Source organism: Rhinolophus sinicus, chromosome 3 (genome assembly GCF_057876585.1).
Source record: "Rhinolophus sinicus isolate RSI-liver-muscle chromosome 3, RSI-T2T, whole genome shotgun sequence".
In the NCBI taxonomy this organism is placed as follows: domain Eukaryota; kingdom Metazoa; phylum Chordata; class Mammalia; order Chiroptera; family Rhinolophidae; genus Rhinolophus; species Rhinolophus sinicus.
Window position 1 is genome coordinate 197,876,471 of NC_142503.1, and position 16,912 is coordinate 197,893,382.

Sequence of the window (16,912 nt, forward strand, 5' to 3'; positions counted from 1 at the left end):
GGGCGACCTCCTGGGCCTGACAGCGTGCAGAGACGCATTCTGAAGCTCAGATCCTGTTCGGACTGTGAGGCCATTACGTGCCCCTGCTGCTGGCACCAAGCATGGAAACACCTTCCGAGCTGGGGCCTGAGCTGGTCGCTGGACAGAGGAGGCTGTGGGTTGAAATGCTGGCAGGGAGGCAGGAAGGCACTCAGCTCCCCCCACCCAACACACACCCCGTCACGGGGAAGTCAGCGTCACCCAGGCAGCCCCCCGGGGGCTCTGTTGGGGTTAAGGTCACGCCCCATTGAGGCCTAGTGGCTTTGAAGAAACTCCCCAGAACTCCCCAGAGGAGAGGTTAATGGTGGAATCACAGGCAGAGTGATAGACCCTATGTGTTCAGATACACCAAAGACCCCAGGTGTGGGACAGCCTCTCCTTAGGAGCCTCTTAGGGGCCTATTTTCAGTTTAAAGTGATCCTATTTCCAGAGAATAATCCGTGTTTGTGGTCCACACAAATTTGGAGAGTCCCAAAGGCCTCAGACATGCCTCCTCAAGAAGGTCAAGGCTCGGCCTCAGCCCGGCTGGGGGCCTCCTCTCTGTGGCTTTGCCGACACGCCCAGGGCATCTCCCTACACCCCATGCCCACACCCAGGGTACCCGAACAACCCTGCAATGTGTCATCAGCCCTGAAGAGGTGAGACATGGGCACCTTCTACCGAGCAACTTCATTTGGGCCTCACCCACAGCGAGGAAGATGGGATGGAAACATGAAATGCTTGTTGATGGCGTGGCAGGAGGTGATGGGGTTTCTTACAGCCAAACCTGTAAAAATATAATACAGAGATTCATCACTAGAGATATGTCTGCCTACACACGCCCACACCACAGGGTATTCTGACCAACCTCTTTATGCAATCCAGCTGTTCGCATGCGTCTGATGTGTATCTACGTCTGCGAGCGTGCTGTCCGTGTGTGGGCACGTGTTCACCTGTGCGCCGGTGCTCCAGAAAAGGCTCCAGAATGCTCTGGACGATGCTCCCGAATGGGAAGCAGTGATTGCTTTCAAGAGGCGACGCTGTGAGGCTAAGGTGGTTATTTTAATGCTTCTGCTGTGTTTGAGTTTTACAGGCGTGGATCAGTTAAAAGAATAAGAGATCTCTAATGTTTTAAAACCATTGCTGTACACCTCCAAGCCAACGAGCCAGTGTCCGTAGGACTCGCCCTCCTCCACGTACCGCCCCGCGCCCCCTGTCGGCCAGGAGGTCCACCATTGCTCCCCAAACCTGTGCGCATCTGGGTACTGCCCCAAGCCCCTCCCCGCCACCTATGCGCTCAAGGTTACGTCCTTGGGAGTACTGCCCTCTGACCCCCCACCCCAATCCCAGCCCAGACCCTGCCCTTGAACCTGCACCACGCCCCTCACCCTGGGACTCTTCCGGGGCAGGGATGTGCTTGCCACGGGTGGGAACTGCTCCGCGGCCAGCCTGCGGGCCGCCTGCTCCACCTGGGACCCAGATGAGAAGGCCGCACACAGTGTGCCCAGGAAACGCAGGTCTTGCCTCTCGGCTGGCGATTGGAAGGGCGGGGAAATTCACTTTTGAAATTCTTTTTTTTTTTTTTTAAGATTTTATTGGAGAAGGGGAACAGGACTTTATTGGGGAACAGTGTGTACTTCCAGGACTTTTTTCCAAGTCAAGTTGTTGTCCTTTCAATCTTAGTTGTGGAGGGCGCAGCTCAGCTCCAGGTCCAGTTGCTAGTTGCAGGGGCGCAGCCCACCATCCCTTGACGGAGTCGAACGGGCAACCTTGTGGTTGAGAGGACGTGCTCCAACCAACTGAGCCACTGGACCGGCCCTTGAAATTCTTATTTTACGCCTGAAACTAATATAAAAAATTAAATTAAAAAAAATTCTTATTTTAGCCCCTTTTCTGTTGGCCCACCTAGCCCTTACCTGGGGGGAGGGGAGCAACAGGTCCCTTCCCGGGCCACTACGAGAAAGGACTCTGGGCACCAGCTTGGTGCCAGCCAAGCCCAGGCCTGGGGAGGTGGGGGAGGAAAAAGAACCACTTAAATGCCACAAAGGGTTAATGGCCTGGTAGCCAAGGCAGTGCCCTGGCGGAGTGGGGGTGATGGGGCGCGGAGGACAGTAGTGGCAAAGACCTGGCAGTGGGCAGGAGCCAGCTTGCAGTGTCAGGGGCTGTGGCCGGGTATGGGGAAGGGGAATCCTGGGGGCTGGTGAAGGCCTCCAGCTGTGTGTGTGGGGGTGGGGACACAGAAGAGCGAGGACCATTAGAAGGTCCGGTAAAAACGAATCCAGTCAAGGACGAATCCTCCTTGAACATTTCTTCTGGGGTCAACTGGCGGGTACTAGGTTAGTGACACTTCCACGTCCACAAAGGCAAATGTGTGTGTGTGTGTGGGGGGGAGACTCCACCTGACACCTTGAAAGAGACAAGTGCATCTGGCAAGCGGGTCACTGGTTGAGCCAGGGGAGGTGGCCAAGTCTCTGGCAGGCCCTGCTGGAGAAACAGAGGTTGATACCCCAGAGAGTGGAGTGCAGGAATGGCCTGCTCCAGAACAGAGAGCATGACTAATACAGGAGTTGCCCCTTACCCTCAGTTTCAGTTTCTGCAGTTTCAGTTACCTGTGGTCAAACGCATTCCAAAACTATTAAATTGAAAATTCCAGAAATAAATTATGTTTTAAATTTCACGCAGTTGAGTTGCTCGGCTCTCACACCATTTGTCTGTCCTGTCTGGGATGTGAATCATCCCTTTGTCCGGTGTCTCCATGACATATATGCTACCCACTCATTAGTAGCCGTCTTGGTTATCAGATCCGCTGTGGCGGTAGCGCAGTGCTTGTGTTCCAGTCATAATGTTACCTCATAATGGCCCCAAAGTGCAGGAGCGATGCTGGCGATTCGGATATGCCTGGGGCCTGGCTCGGCCAACCCTCCCCGCCTCCCTGGCCCTGACTGCAGCTTTCAAACCCCACTCCCTGACTCACTGCACCCCAACCTCTATTCATCCACCTGCCACAGGGATTTACAGAGGCTAGGGTCACACAGGGTAGAAGGGAAGGCCTAGAGTCGGGTTCCCGCCCCGCTCAAGGCGGGTCTCAGGGTTCACTAGCACCACCCCAAGCAGAGTCTTGGAGCGGCTCCAGCCAAGCCTCTTTCCTGAATGCTCCTCTCATCAATGCAGCCGAGTCGCTGCCCTTGACCATGGTCACACTGCTCAGCAGTTCCCTCTGCCTGCAGTGCCTTCATCCTTCAGTGGTCACCTACTTGGTGAAGCTTTCCCAGGCCCCTCCCCTAAACGTGGCTTGGCCTGGGCAGGTTGGCTTATCTCTGGGTCCTCAGTGCCAACTCAGGGCACACAGTAGGTGCAGGCTGAGTGCAGTCCTCATCCACCCACTGGGTAAACACAGCCTGCACTCGAGCCTTGGTTTCCTATCTGTGGAAGGGATGCTGGGAACAGCAGCCATGGCCTGACCCTCCAGGAGTCGCCTTTGCACAGAAGTGATTTTGGGACCAATGGGAACCCACCCCCTGGGAGCCTCTGGGCTAAGACACCGGCCCAGAGAGTTCTCCCTGGGGGCTTTGAAGCAGGATGAGGGATGCTTTCTCCCTTCAAGACCAGGCTCAGGGGCGCCTTGCATGTCCCACCTCCTGGTGCCCACCCCAGACCACAGAAGACAAGAGGGGGGGGTCCACTGACAAATGGAGACACTGGGGCTAGGCACGGAGGGTGGACCGGGGAAGGGTGGATGGGCAGAGCCCAGTGACCCCAAGGGACGACCACAGCGAGGTGACCTCAGGACACTGCCAAAAGCATGTATAAACAGCAAACCAAACCACAACGTCAACGACCTGTAAAATGAACTCCTTGGAGTTCTCTGCTGCCCTGATTTGCACCTTCAGTGCCTTTTTCAACAATGGATTCGACTCAGGTCACATTCTCGTAAAAAAAAAGCTGAACAGGTCAAGTTCCCTCAACCAAGACATACTATTAACTAATCACTTGTCATGTGCCAGGCCCTGGGGGAGAGGGATATTACTATTCTTCTTATTATTATTATTACAACGTATGGACAAATAACATAATAATGTTGGGTGAAAGAAACGACCCAAGAGAGCACATACTACATGATTCCACTTACATAAAGTACAAAAAACAGGCAAAATTGATCTATGGTGGTAAAAGTCAAAATAGTAGTTGCCCTGGGTGGGGGCTGCTGGGGGCTGAAATGTCCTATGACTTGGTCTGCATGGAGCCACAGTGTGGACACGTGGAAACATTCGTCTGCTTGCTCACATAAGATTTTGTACTTCAATGTGACTACACCAATACTAATATAGTAACAACATACCACTAGTGCTCATGAGAGTTGCTCATTTTCGAGCCCTTCCACGCTGACAGGCAGGGCTGGCTCTGCCGCTGTGCCCCCAGGGCCAAGCACAGGGTGGTCACGTGGTAGGTGCCCAGGCTCCAGGCAGCGGCTCTCCCCATCATCCTTACCGCAGCGAATCGGCATCACTATCCCCATTTTACAAACATGGGAACAGCAGTTTGGTGGAAGTGGGTCTTGTCTGACTCCAAAGACCTTCCTAGAAAGTTCTGTGGCCACTCCAGCTCTGGGAGGAGAGGCAGAGCCGCGAGGCAGAGGATGGAGCCGCCTGGCTGTGTGGGGTGGAGGAGGGAGGGACCAAGGCGGCCAGCGGAGCTGAGGTTCAGGCTGAGTCTTAGAGAACGGGGGAGCTCTAGACCAGCAGACACTGGCGGGAGGACGGCAGCCCAGGTGGAAGGATCAGCAGAAGCAAAGCCTGGAGAGGGGCAAGTTCAAAGTGTGGTGGGGATCAGGGGGCCCTGGTGGTGGGGGGGGGGCGCTGATGCACAGGGGCTACAGGAGGCTCAGCAGGGGGGCATGCCTGGCACAGCCACGACTCGGCACTGGGCAATGCTGTGTCCTTCTGGGAATTCTGGAGTCCTTAGAAACTTCCAGAATGCTTGAATAAGAGGATATCAGATATGACTTGTTTTTGAGCTACTGTCAGCCAGGCCCAGATTCACAGAAGAGGCTGGAGAGAGGAGTAGCAGGGAGGACGGATCTGACGTCATCAACCTGGGTACAGAGCCTTGTGCCACCACATCAGTGGAGCATGTGAAAATCAATGACATCTTAGACACAAGAAAAGAAATATATATATATATATGATACAAACTAATGCATTTATCCTGATGTTAGTTTTCATTTAAAATTATATTGTGATAAGGATGGTGGAGGGAAGGAAAGAGGAAGAAAAAACAATAGTGTCATTATTACTCAGAGTTGGGAGTTAACAGATACTCTTTAGAGAAATAAAGGATTAAGTGTGTTATGTAAAATTAGAAAGGCAACCACAAATACACAGCTACAAAATTTCTAAAATATCAGAAGAAACACCTGTACCCAAATTAAGCAAATATTTTATAACCTACAAAAATAAAAAGCATAAAATAAGATGACTTCATTGAGACTAAGACAGATTTGTCACAGTGATCTTTGCATGTTAACTCATCTGTGAAGGGAAATGCCTGTCAGATGGTTCACATTCAACACTAAGCTGGAGGCAAGACACTCCCCAAACAAGAAGACTCGGAAGGAATGAAAATAAAAGGATGGTGCAAGAGGTAACAGGCAAATGCCAACAGAAAGCAGGAGTCAGGTTCAAGGCAAAACATTAGATGGGGTCAAGAGGAGCACTTTATATAATGAAAACGAATGCAAGTAACAAGGAAGACATCACGTATCTACTATGTACCAAATAGCACGTGGTAATATTTATGCATCAAGGAACAGAGTGAAAAAATAAAATGGAGTCACTCTAGTCAAGCTGCTAAATTACCAAAATCAAGGAGGTTGAGGTATGAGGAAACGATCCTATTCTTGTTTTAACTAGCCTGGGAACTGAAACCTTTAAACTTTCCAGTCCTGCGTCAATGCCTGGATATACCTGTACATCAAACCTCCAGATAACACTGATTACTCTCCAAAGGACTCACATATCCAGACCGCCTGGCATCCATCATCCAGACTGCCTGACCTCTGACTGATAACCATCCTGGACCAACTCTAGGGTTAAGAGGACAGCACTGAAAATTCTCAAGAATTTACTTTTTACTTTAAGAACTCAATTTTCCTTTCTTCTTTGAAACACTTCTGGGTTTCTGCTTAGCTGTGTTTCCAGTTTGCAAACTGTAAGCACCTTGAATAAACCTTTATCATTTATTTCTAGCAAAGCCCCCAGACTCTTTTTGAGGTCATTTGAGAGCATCAAATAACACAGTATCTGCATTTATACAATGAAAGAAATATAAGGAGAAAAAGTAAAAAACACAACTGTAGTAGGAAATTTTAATTCATCTCTCACAGATATGTGTACAAAAAAATCAAGTAAGATTAGAGAAGACCTAATAACATAATTATTGAGATAGATTTAATTAATTTACATTAAACTCTCTACCCTAAAAAACAGACTGCTCCTTTGCAGATGGACACCTGAACATTCACCAAGACTGACCACATATTAAACCATTGTTTTAAAAACCAATATATTCCAGCGCCGGCCCGGTGGCTCAGGCGGTTAGAGCTCCATGCTCCTAACTCCGAAGGCTGCCGGTTCGATTCCCACATGGGCCAGTGGGCTCTCAACCACAAGGTTGCCAGTTCAATTCCTCGAGTCCCACAAGGGATAGTGGGCTCTGCCCCCTGCAACTAAGATTGAACACGGCACCTTGAGCTGAGCTGCCTCCCGGATGGCTCAGTTGGTTGGAGCACATTCTCTCAACCACAAGGTTGCCAGTTCGATTCCTCGACTCCCGCAAGGGATGGTGGGCTGTGCCCCCTGCAACTAGAAAACGGCAACTGGACCTGGAGCTGAGCTGCGCCCTCCACAACTAAGACTGAAAGGACAACAACTTGAAGCTGAACGGCACCCTGCACAACTAAGATTGAAAGGACAACATTCTCCAATTACAATGTAAATCAAACCATAAATTAATTACCAAACTACAAAACATGAAAGAGCCTGTAAATTTAAAAACTCTTAAATCATTTTGGGTCAGAAAAGAAATCAAGTTGAATTTTCAGAATACTTGGAAAATAATCATAATTGAAACACTGCATATCAGAACCTAAGGTAAACAGCTAAAGCAGTACTTAGAGGGAAATTCATAGCTTTAAATGCTTATATTAATAAGGATGAATGAAAAATTAATGAACTTAGTATCTATCTCAAGATAGAGGTAAACAACAACAACAAAACAGAAACGGAAGGATAGAAATAATAAAAAAAGTGTAAAATGATGACAGAAAAAAACAGAACTAATCTAAATAAGATAAATCCAGTAAAAATATATTTTTAAAAATGAAAAATAGCTAAATCAGTAGTTAATCTAGTCAAGAAAAGAAAGAAAATACAAGTACACTAAAGAAAACAATAATGGGGGCAGACTTTTCACTAAATACCTGAGATATTGTGATTTATAAGATATTTGGTCTACATCCAATTCCTGGCTCACAGATCCCAAAACGCTTGGAATTTCCTAAGTGTTGAGAGTGACAAAGGTGTCCTTTGTTATATTAATGAGGTGACTTTTGGACCCCATCCAAGGATGAGGGCTGATTGCCAGAACCAATCATGTCATTAGAGGTTTGGAACTTTCAGTCCCAACCCATGACCTCCAGGGAACGGAGGGACTAAGATTGAGTTCAATTGCCATTGGCCAACGAATTAGTCAATCTTGGCTACTACTAAAGGCTCCATAAAAATCCCAAGGACAGCTCCTTGGCCCCTTTTTGGAGATCTTCCACATCAGGGAAGCAGAATGCTTTCAGGTGCCACTTTATGGGCCCCAAGCTTCACAAGGACAGAAGCTCCTTCATTGAGGACCTTGCCCTGTGTCTCTTCATCTGGCCATTGATTTGTATCATTTAATGTCCTTTATAATAAATCAGTAATGAAGTAAATAGGTTTTCTTGAGTTCTGTGAGCCAATTCTAGCAAATTAATTGAACCCAAGAAGGGAGCCGTGGGAACCTCTGATTTATAGCTAGCTGGCCAGAAGCACAGGTTAACAACTTGGGCTAGCGACTGATGTCTGAAGTGGGCAGCAGTTTTGTGGGACTGAACCCTTTACTTGTGGTATCTGATTTTATTTCTGGATAGATCATGCCAGATTTGAGTTCTCAGACCCCCTACTGATGTCTGAGAATTGCTTGTTGGTGTGGGGAAGCCTCCGTCCCCCGCAATACACACACACACACACACACACACACATACACACACACACACACACACACACAATGGAATTGGGGACAGGAACCCTTTTCAGTGACCTTTGTTGTCTTTAGAACTGACCTTCTAAAGGAGAGAAGCCGTAACAGACAAATCAGGAAGGTTCAGTTTTACGTCCCTTGTTTTGGCAAAGTCTTGCTGCCATGAGGGTCAGTGGCCACCATAGCAGGACCTGCCACCCTCTAGGGGAGTCTGTTTTCCCGAAGCTTTAGTCATGGGTCCCCATCTGGACTAGCACAGGTGGGCGTTCTGAGAGGCCAGATAAGGAATCCGGGGTTCTCAGCCCCCACATCTCACAAGGGACCACCAGCCTTGGCAAGAGGCATCCCCCTCCACAGCTGCGAGCCAGTTGAGGGTGGGTGACTGGAAATGGTTCCAGCCAATTTCAGCCCTTTAACTTGCCTTGATGGATCCCCCACAAGCCTGGGGCCCTGGCTGGGGAGGGACCTCTCTGCCCAGGCCTTGCCCTCTGGGAGAAACGTACCCAAACAACAATGCTTCGGGCCGAGAGAACAGCGCGGAGCGCGGGGAGTGGCTGGGGTGTCCGGCCGCCCGGGCTTCAGACAGGCTACAGGAGGAGGCCTGAGTGCATGCTGGGAGGCGAGGGATCATTGGGGGTGGAGGGGGAAGGGAACCTGTAACTCCCATGGCCTCTCGCAAGCACCCTGACCCTCAGGGGCCAGGCACTGAGGCCCAGCAGAGCACGGGGAACGGTAACCACGTGCCAGACCACACAAGAAATGACCACTGTCTAGTGGAGGCCGGAGGCCGCATGGCCTCGGCGAATAAGCACGTGCTAGGAGCTTCATAGACACTGATCGTTTGGTCAAATGGACGTCCAGGTAATTGCTAATCGCCCACCTGCCATCGGGGCCACCCCATCATTGCGCATCGGCGGCCGGAGCCGCCCTTTGCCGCCCTCTGCCGGGCCGTGTGTTGCAGCTGGGAGTGCAGCCACCGCGGGAAGATCAGACCCGTGGGGCTCCGGAAACACGGGCCCTGCTAGTGCAGGGATTGGCCACCCCGGGTCAGGTGCGCCCGCCCCGAGCCAACCAGCGAGGGAGGCGGAGTCTCACCCAGCGCATCCCCCCGCCCAACGGCGGCCTGTGGCGGGGACGCCGATTGCTGCCCTTCCGGCTCCGCGGGACCTCCGCCAGCCGCGCTGGGGCAGCTGCTCCCACCTCCCTTGCCCACCCAGCGGCCGGAGCATTGTTTTCAAACCCCGTAGTGGCGTTTTCGGGATCAAGACACAAAGTCTTGCCAGGCTCCGAGGCCCTGCGGACCTGAGCCCTGCGGCCTCCTCGCCTCCTGTCCCCGCAGCTGGCTCCTGCGCCAGCCACCCTGGCTTTCCACCACCTGCTCCCTCTGGCGCCAGGCATTTACCCAGCCCGTGCCCTCGGCTTAACCTGCCCTTTCCCCCTCTTCCTCACTCCTCCCCTAGCTTGCTCCAACTGATCTTCCTAGACCCAGAGGCGATGGGTTAAGGTTCCTCTGGGGCATCCTTCAGAGCCTGTGCACCGTCCTTCTTCCTGCACCGACCACCCTACCCTGGGCTGGTGGCTTGCTTGTCTGTAACTGCTGACCTTTCATCCCCATATCCTCCCACCACATAAAGAGCCTGGTACTCAGTAGGCACCACCCGTGAGTTGATCTGAACCAAGGAAGGATGATGGCTAAGGAACTAACATCTCTGGGCGTCATCGGGGTACCAGGCCCCATGCCAGGCACTTTATAGGGCTGGCTAACTTTCAGTTCTGTGATAGCCCTGGAAGTGAGGCATTTGGGTCCCCTTTTCCTGGGGAGTCGGGGGAGGCTCCAAGAGGCTGGATGGCCCAGGGTTCCTCAGCTGAACCGGTTGGGGGCAGGACTGGGGAGCTGGGGACACCCCTATGCAGGCAGCCTGGACCTGGGGGCTCTCCTTGGGGAAACTGATGGGCAGGCCCCTCTAAGGGAGAGTTAGCACAGTTCTGTGTTCCCAAGGGAAGACCTGTGTAGTAAGAGCAGTGTCCCCCCAACAGGGACACAGCTTGACCCATTCTATTTTTTAAAGGGGGAGAGTGTGGAATTGGGTGGGGGTGCTCAGCCAGGCTACCGGACCATTCCTGTGACCTTTGGCTTAAGTGCTCTGTGCCTGTTTCCTCATCTGTCAAGTAAGGTAGTATGTACCTATCCAGTTAGTTCGGGTAGGTTATTATAGGCATTTTTAAAACCGGGAAGAAATGCTCCAAAATGTTAACAGTGGGATTTTGGGTGCTTTGTTTTTAATGCTCATATGTATAGTTCAGGCTATTTTACTTCTTGCTCACTGGAAGGTTCTGAAATGGTTAGAACTCGTCTGTCTTGGTTCTCATATATGCCAGCACCCAGCACAGTGCCTGGTGCACTTGTGTTTGTTGTCTGAGTCAGTGAGTGATCATAAACACGCCCACCCTCGTGGGACACTCACCTGAGTACAGAACAATTCTACCCAAAGCAATTCTTTTTACTCAGTAGCTTTTTTTTTTTTTTAAAGATTTTTATTAAAATATATAGTTAACAGACAATATTACATGAGTTTCAGGTGTACACCAGTTACTCACCAAAGCAATTTTGATAATATGTAGAAATAGAAAGCTATAGGAGGGAAATGACTGGTAGCTAAAGGGGAGGGGCAGGCTTCTTGTTAGAGGTGGCGTTAGTGGCGGAGACATCAGGCTGGGACAGACTTGTAGCGCTCTGCATATCAGAAGCTCTGACACAAGAAGCCCAGGTGTGCCACAGGTGAGCAGGGCACAGCAGAAGGGAAGGGTGAACAGGTGGTCCAGCCAGTTGAGAGTCTTACTGTAGGTCTGGATTTCATCTGGGGGCAGGGGGCACTCTGGAGCAGGGGAGAGCGAGGATCAAAGTGGAGCTTCAGAGAGACTAGCTGGGGAGGTCAGGGGCAGTGGCCCCGTAGGGTGCCCGATGGTCTAGCTGTAAGGTGGTATGCTCTGGGAAGTTGGGAAAGAATAGGTGAGATTTCTGAAAGAAAGTTTATCAGGAGTCGACCTTCTCACAGAGTAAACTCCAGCCCCAGAGGGCTTCACCTGTGATTCTCATATGTATTTAAGAAACAGGGTGACCAGGTGGCTCAGTTGGCTAGAGTGCAAGCTCTTAGCAATGGGGTTGCCGGTTCGATTCCCACATGGGCCAGTGAGCTGCGCCCTCCACAACTAGATTGAAGACAACAAGCTGCCGCTGAGCTGCCAGAGGGGCGGCTGGATGGCTCAGTTGGTTAGAGCGCAAGCTCTTAACAAGGTTGCCGGTTCAATTCCCACATGGGACGGTGGGCTGCGCCCCTTACAACTAAGATTGAAAACGGCCACTGGACTTGGAGCTGAGCTGCACCCTCCACAACTAGATTGAAGGACAACGACTTGGAGATAATGGGCCCTGGAAAAACACACTGTCACCCAATAATAATAATAAAAAAGAAACAGAATTCCACTCTTACACAAACTCAGAATACAGAAAAAGAGGGAACTGCCCAACTTGTTCTGTGAGGCAATCATAACCTTGATAACAAAACCTGATAAGGGAAATGTGAAAAAGAAAAAACAATTGCAGTAAAAATAACAAACAACCTCGCAATGCATAAAAAGGATAATGGGCAAAATGGGTTCAGAATTGGAAAACTCAGCAAAACCTATCACTTTACAGGAAAAAGAAGTCATACCATCCTCTCTACAGTTGCAGATAAGATTCAAGATCCAATCACGATAAAAACTCTTAGCAAACTAGGAACAAAATGGAGTTCCTTGCTCTGAGATAAAGGGCAGCTACGAAACCGCATAGGAAACATAGACTGGTGGAACACTAAAAGCTTTCCCTGTGAGAATGAAAACATGGCGAAGATGCCCACTGTACCACTTCCAGTATGGTTCAAATTGTACTGGAGGTCCTGGCCAGGGCAGTAAGGCAAGGAAAAGAAGGGTTTAAAGATTCCAAAGGAAGAACTAAAACTCATTATTTAGAGATGATAGAAAAGTCAAAGAATCAACAGATAAGATACATGTACTACAACACAAGAGCTTAGCAAGGTTGTTGGATATAAAACTCAGTATGCAAAAAAAAGTTACATTAAAAAATTCTAGCTATAACAATTAGAAATGAAGTAAGAACAGCCACTTATAATATCAAACATAGCTCTTAATAAAATGTACAAGAGCTCTTTGGAGAAAATCATACAACTATTGTGAAATAAGGAGGCCTCAGTAAGTGGCAAGATATACCATGTCCATGGACTGGAAGACTTATTATAAAAAAGTCTGCCCTCCCTCTGTAACACCTAAATTCGATGCAATCCCGGTTAGAGCCCTGGACTGTACTACAGCACTCACACTGGGCTCACCTGCAGGGAGAAGGGCAAGTCAAGGTCAGGACAGGGCATAGCCTCTCAGTGCAGCAGTGTTTATGGAGGAGGGGGGATCATTTTCAGGTGAACTGGTCCACTGCTGCTGACCTTGTAACTTGATGCACCTGTTTGGGGGCAAAATTTGATAACTTTATATGAAGATCCAAGGAAATGCTCCTCTGCTTTGACCCTGTAATTGCTCTCCTGAAAATCATCCAAAAGAAAAAACCCTAATTTATTTCTTGCCAATGGTATTTGTAACACTGAACATTGGGAGGAAAACCCCATATCCAGAAGTGGGGTTGAATTCTCTGCTGCTTATCAGCTTCTTAAAATGTGGGGGTGGGGCTCAAGGCCTAGGGATGACTGAAGGGCACCTGGCACCCAGGCAACAGCCCCTCCTTGAAGCCTCTCTGGAGTGAGAACAAAGCTTCAATCCCTTCTTTGCCCATGCTCCTGAGACAATGCTCCTGAGGTGGGCCCTGGTACACTGAGACTGTGTCTCCATGGCTCCCAACGCCCACCATTCTGTGCTTCTCAGTGCTGCACCCCAGTGCTGTTCTACCAGCCTCTTCAGCTTACCAAGCACCCTCCTGCAAGGCCCACTCCGACAGAGCCCCAGCCAGGTCCAGCTGTCACTGCCACCAAAGCCCCCCGCACCCGCTGCCACGGCTTCCCACAGCAGGCAGTAGCACCTGGCCACAGCACAGCACCTGCTCACACATCTGCTGGGCCTGGGCTAGACCTTTCAATGCAAATGACTGCCTGCTTACATATGGGTCAAGTACTGTTTCCTGCATTTTCTGGGCTCTGCTGGCTCTGGCAAGGTACAGGATGAGAGAGGTCTCTGTTCACTGGCATTCACGAGCTCCTGGGTAAGTTAGTGACCAGCCTCCCAACTGATGGCCGTCTCCATGATGGCCTCCACAGCCAGATGACCCCAACCACAGAAGCAGCTTAGATCCCGGGCTGGTCCTGCTGAGGAGTGCTCCTCGCTCTGCAGTCTCCACCCTGGGTCCTGAACCCCCACGTGCTAGGGCACGTTACAGACAAAAGCCCACGTAGGAACTAGCAGAAATGGGCCACGTTGTGGCTTTTTTGTTGTTGTTGTTACGAGATCTAAGTCCATTTCAACCCAGAGGGGACTTGCCCAAGCTCACTCGGATTTGGCAGCAGACAGGAATTCAGGTCCCTGACTGTGGCTACTGCTCGCCCCTCCCCCTTTGCTCTGTGCTTCCAAACAGAGGTGCTGGCACTCATGATAGGACACAAGTAGGACAAGTCAGGTCACAACCCCCTTCAAAGCCAGGCCTCTTTCCCCACTGGGGCTCAGAGGGGTTAGGTCACTTCTCCAGGGTCACACAGCAGCTGAGGAGTAAGGACTGAATAGGTTCTTCCTAGTGGGTTCCCAGCACCGATAGCATTTAAGATGCAGCAACAGAAGCAAAGCATTTGAGAGCTGGAGGGGCAGGCACTGGAGACGCCCAGCTCATCCTGTCAAAGCGCTATCGGAGCGAGGCTGTCTCCTGCAGCATTTCCCAGCTACACTAGGAAAGTCAGACAGAGCTGGGCCTGAAACGCAGGTCCAAAGCCACAGACCCACAAGCCCACGAGTGAACACAAGCACAGGCTGCCCGGCTTACTTCTCTCTTGCTCGTGGCGTCAATCTCCGTTTCTTCACACTCTATCCCAGCTCTGTGTCTACCACCAACTTCGAGGTCATTATGAAACCAAATAGGGCAGATCCCCACTGGAAGTAACTGCCCAGTCATAGCCCGGGAGTCATCCATCCCCTTTGTCCTGCAAATCCTGCGGCTTCCTTGCCTCCCCTTGATCTTGAGACAGTTGCTCCACTCCAGAAAGAGCACATACTTGTCTTTCAACTTTTAGGCTGATGCACATTCCAAGCTCATTTAAAGCGCTTTGTCCTTCAGGTAGGCTGAGAAATCTGCCCGTAGGACAGTCACACCCATGACCCTGGTCCCAACAGAGAGTTCCCGAATTCCGGGATGAAAGGTTTGGGTTGTTTGTGGGATCAGAACCTTGTAAAACCACCCAGCAACTTGGTTCGAGGCAGGGGCCTGGCCAGCTTAAGCCAACCCCAGGCATATGCAATGTGTAAATTACAGGCTGAAATTAAAGGAGGAAGTGGCAGTGCCAGTTCTGCCCTGCCTGGAAGGCTTGGGGATAGCTGTTGGCTGACCACGCAGCCTGGAGTGCGCTGCTGGGCGGTGCGGCCCCCACCCACTCCTCAGGCTTGTGTTCAGCCAGCACTGATGAAGGCTTGTAGGAGGCACACGGCACCCACACTCAGGACCTTTCAGTCTAACACTGGGGAGAAACGAGGCACCAACAGCACACAGGTACTGTGGGGGAGGGGAACGGTAACAGCCCCAGTAAGGAAAGGCTCTGCCTTAGTCCGGTCCGGCTGCTGTGACAAAGTACCAGATTGGGTGGCTTACCAACAACAGCTACTTCTCTCCCAGTCCTGGAGGCCGGAGGTCTGAGATCAGGATGCCAGCATGGTTGGGTTCTGGTGGCAGCTCTCTTCCAGTCACAGATGACCCTTTTTTCTGTCTTCACAGCAGGAGCAGAGGAGCTCTGTGGGGTCTCTTATAGAGGCATTAATCCCATTCAGGAGGGCTCCACCCTCATAACCTAATCACCCCAAAGGCCTCACTTCCTAAAACCTTATACCACCTCAAGCTAGTATCATTGGGGATTAAGTTTCCACATGAGAATTTGGGAGGAGGGGGAAACAAACGTTCAGTCCTTGGCTGGCTCTCTGCAGTGGTGATATTTTAAACTGACAAGGGCTAACACAGAATTAAGAGCTTACGGAATCACTGGATAGACTGCAAACAAAGGGGCAGAGATCCAGGAATGGTTAAGCCACCAGGAAGAGCACAGGTCAGGGAGCTCCGGAAGGCGGGGGGAAGTAGGCCACGGCCAGGATGGCTTCAGGGTGTGCAGCCCCATGGGGTGGTGACCCAGGGATCAGAGCAGGGTGCCTACGGCTGCAAAATGCCTCCCAGCACCTGGAAAAGAATGCCAGGGAAGGTGCAAACTAAATAACCGGCACTGTCACTTCCTACTTTAAACTGAGCCTGTAATTTACACATTGCATATACTTTGTTGGTATAAGAAACGTCCAAACCTGTAGAGAATTTGTACGAGTTTATTTGAGCCAAACTGACAACATAAGCCAGGCAGCAAGATCTCAAATGCTCCGGAGAGTGACAGTTTTGCAGTTTCTTTTATACATTTGCAACTAAGGAAGATTGTGGAAGGTGGGAGGAAGCAGGCAGGATGGGATTACAGGATAATTAACAAGATCATGTGCTCCCTTGAGGGTGGTTATGCCTCCAAGGGGTCTGCAAAAGACCTCACTGGGCATTTCAAAGGCGTGTGAACCTAGATGCACACAAACATGGACAGAGCTGCTTAAGGCAAAGATGAGCCCTTTACTGAGAGAGTTACGGGGCTGGGGCTGACTGCCCACCATGAGCTCCCCAGTTAGGGACTGTGATCAAGTCACCCTGTGAGGTTACTTTCGGTCATTGGACTTGACAGATTTATCAGAGCCTTTTTCATCCACAACTTGCACACACCCAAGCCTACTCCACTCCAGCCTTCTGAAATTGGGCATCTGGCTGAAGGAACCCAGTTTTCACCCAGAAGCCCAGTTACCATAGTGTCTGGGAAACAGTTTTTATCTTGCTGGTCTCTAGTCCTGGAACCAGCTCAGGAAAGAAGGCAGCAGTTCATCTCCCTCCCAGCAAAGAGGCTGGAGGGTGGAGAAAAACTTCAGAGACCTGATTCCTAGGTTTCGGTTCACGCAGTGTGTGGGTCAGGCAGTGGCGGGAAAATAAAAAATGGCAGCATTGGAGTGGGCGAGCGGGCCAGGATTCAGTTTTGCACACACACAGCTCAGAGGCTCCGGGAGTCCTTCCCTGGCCTGTATTACACAGGGTGGTGGGAACTTTTCTGTAGATCATTGATCCAAGGTGAGAAAAATCAATAAAAGCCCACTGACTGAAAAAACGGCTGGACTTTTTCTGGGGGACGGGGAAGCTCCAAACCATAACCCATCTACTGGCTCTATTAACAAATAAAGCCACAGCCGATAAACAGAACAAATGTGAAATGTATACACTAACTACATTAAAGAGAGAGGAGCTGAGTGAAGCAGAGGAGGGAGGGAAGACATGGGGGAT

General features: G+C 50.5%; 1 long non-coding RNA gene across 1 annotated transcript; it reads right to left on the reverse strand.

Annotated features, from left to right (window-relative positions):
- Positions 1-1,387: 1,387 nt before the first annotated feature.
- LOC148758715 (uncharacterized) lies at positions 1,388-9,453 on the reverse strand. The gene is made up of 4 exons (XR_016020945.1): positions 9,185-9,453; positions 4,917-5,166; positions 4,358-4,811; positions 1,388-1,863 (listed from the first exon to the last, which is right to left on the reverse strand). It is a non-coding gene; the product is annotated as an uncharacterized LOC148758715 (long non-coding RNA).
- Positions 9,454-16,912: the final 7,459 nt, after the last annotated feature.